The sequence below is a fragment of the Malania oleifera genome, chromosome 9 (assembly GCF_029873635.1).
Source record: "Malania oleifera isolate guangnan ecotype guangnan chromosome 9, ASM2987363v1, whole genome shotgun sequence".
In the NCBI taxonomy this organism is placed as follows: Eukaryota; Viridiplantae; Streptophyta; class Magnoliopsida; order Santalales; family Ximeniaceae; genus Malania; species Malania oleifera.
In genome coordinates, this window is record NC_080425.1 from 79,823,869 (window position 1) to 79,826,918 (window position 3,050).

Below are 3,050 nucleotides of genomic sequence, written 5' to 3' on the forward strand. Positions count from 1 at the left end.
CTATAATCTCTAAAGAAAAGATGCAACAACCTATATCTCCAGAGTTGAAACAATCCCCTGAGCATCTTCGCTATGCATTCTCAGGTGATGAGTATGAAAATGCAAAAATCTACAAAGAGCAGACGAAGAAGTCGTATGAAAAACAGATTCTTAGGCGTGAGTTTGCTCCTTGACAATAGGTTCTACTCTTCAAATAACGATTAAAACTCTTCCTAGGTAAGTTAAAATCAAGATGGACAGGTCCTTATACAAATGACAAAGTTTTCCCTTTTGAAGCAATAGACTTGAAGGACAAGATAGAGAATATATTCAAAGGTTATGGTCAAAGATTGAAGCACTACTATGGAGAACAAATGGAGAGGAACTGTGCATTTATTCCTCTTGGAGATCCTGGTTGATGAAAATTGTAATCTGGCTGGAGACGCTAAAACAAGCGCTTATGGGAGGCAACCCAAAGAGTTTTTCCTTTGTTTATTTCTTTTATCTTTATTACTTTATTAATTTATCTATGCACTTTTGAATAAATTAGATTTTTTATGCAGGTTTATATGGGACGAGTACAGAGCTGAAAATTTAATTCCTCTACGGATTCACCAATAAGTCAGGGAAGTTTCTTTCTTTTCTTCAATCTTTCTCATTTTTGAATAACATTGAAAAAAAATGTGTGAATATGGATGATTAGGCCACGAGTGACACTACCTATGCTCTTCACATACTTGCATATAACCTAAGAGTACACATTTGGGTCATTTATATGTAGTTTGTCTTTATAGGGCTAAACTAGGAATTGTAACTCATTGAAAGTTGATTGGTAGTTCAATTGTGTTAATCTGGCTATATAAACTTTTGTATCTACATGGTATCTTTTGAGGCTAAAAAAAAAAAAAGATACATGTTCGCGTGATTTGTAGCACTGAGGGTTCCTTGTGAACACGGAGAAAGCACCCGTGGCGACTTTGACACCTTGTGAGGTACTGTTGTGCCTTTTATCATTCTTTTGAGTTTTTAACGTCAACTCAGAGTTCATGAAACTCAACTTTTCCTATTTTTTCTGGATATTCTTTCTACAATAGTCTTGGTTTTTGACTTGCTAGCCTAGGGGTGATATCTAGTGGGGAGATAGAAACCTAGGTCTTGTAACCTACTCAAGATGTAAAGGTTGAGCCACCCCTAGAGATAGGCTTATTTCATGGACTCTTGTTCGAGCTTTATGCACATGGGTGGTATGAAAACAATAAAAGAAGTGTTATGATTGTCCTAATTGACCATGAAAAGAAAGAAATTGAAAAATGAGTAGAAGAAAGAAAAAGAGAAATAGAAATACCCCAGAAGTGGTGAAAGATTAATACCTGCTCCACACAACTACAAAAAAAGTTAAGGACATGACACATGTTCTCCATATATGAAGACTCTTCACCCGCCTAATGTCTCAGATGTATTCACGCCTGGTTTGTGAATAAGTTGATCTAGGGTGGTTTTGGTTGGATATGGCGAGTAGGTGAGAAGTTGCTAGAGTGAAGGACCCGACACCTCGTAAATAGGCTGGATCATTTTCATACTAGTCCACTCCGTACATTTAGCGTTTGTTCCTTGCAGTTTGTGGGATGTTTGATCATGACACTTCTCCTCACATACGATGAGTGAACCCATCCTTTTTGAGTGTTTTTGAGGGTATACCAGTTAGGCCGAGTCAAAGTGACACTTCTTTAGGTGTCCACAGATATCTTAGGTCTAACGAGTCACACACATTACACATGCCTTGAGATTTCACCTATTTATACTCGAATTTATATGACTACATCAACTCTGAATTGTGCTCGCTGGTTAATTTTACGTGTGTTTACCGTTCCTAATGGCTATATAATGATGAGACTTGTATGAATGACTTACTTCGGAGTTGTGTGCATTGTGTATGAATGAGCTTGTGTGTAATTTGGTGATATTATTGTATGTGAAATGGTATTATTGTGTTGCATGTGCATTCATTCATTGAAATTTGTGGGTACCACCCTGAATTGCATTCACGTTATTTGTTAGGGATTAGCAAAACTTTAGTTGGAGGGTGTGATTACGCGCTTAAATTGCGTAATTAGGTACTTTAATTCATGCATTACGAATTATATTTTTTATTTAAATGCCTAATTACTCTCAATATTTTAAAATTGTGTTATATTTATAAAATTTGGGTTTTATTGAGTAATGTATGAAATTTTGATATTTTTTATTGTAGGGCAACTATTGGAAGCTAAAAACCGATGGTATTTTGTAATCTGTGCGTAACTCTCTCATTCGACCTCCGATTCAGATGATTCAGGATGCCATAGAAAGATAAGAAAACATTCTACAATTTTAATGTTTTTCATTTTTGCAAAATACTGGTTACATCAAGGTTGAAATTAGACGTGAAGTTACCATACGCTGTTTTATGGACTATTTCGACAATTCTCCGTAATATGGGTGTAACTTTCTCGTTCAAGTTTCGATTGAGACGATTCAAAATTATGGAGAAAGCTGAGAAAAATTTCTACAACTTTTGTGTTTTGAGCTTTGAGAGTTATGGGCCATAGGAGGGTCGGGTCGAAATCGAGCTTGAAAGTGGAGGGCAACCGTATGAAAATAAAAAAAAATATTAAAGATGATGTGACCCGACCATGCAGTTGGGTCATCTTAGCAACACGCTAGGTGAGGAACAAAAGAAAGGAAAGAAATAAAAGGAAAGAAAGAAAAGAAAAGAAAGGAAAAGAAAAGAAAAGAAAGAAAAGGAAAGAAGGGGGCGGCAGAACAAAGGACATGCATAATGTTTTTGGGGGCTTGGCTGGCGAACATTCAAGGGGGGGTTTGGACGTGAACAGGGGGCAGAAGGTTTGAAGAGGGAGGCATGCGCGGGGGCTGAAAATAGGAGAGGCCGCACCACATAGGAGGGTTGAAAAAAAATTATTTTTTTGGTGAGACACACAAGGGAGGCTGGACCACACACAGTTTCAACAAAGGAGAGGTGGCCGCCGGCGAGCAACGACGGTGTTCGGGGTGTTTGCGGCGCACGACGGCGG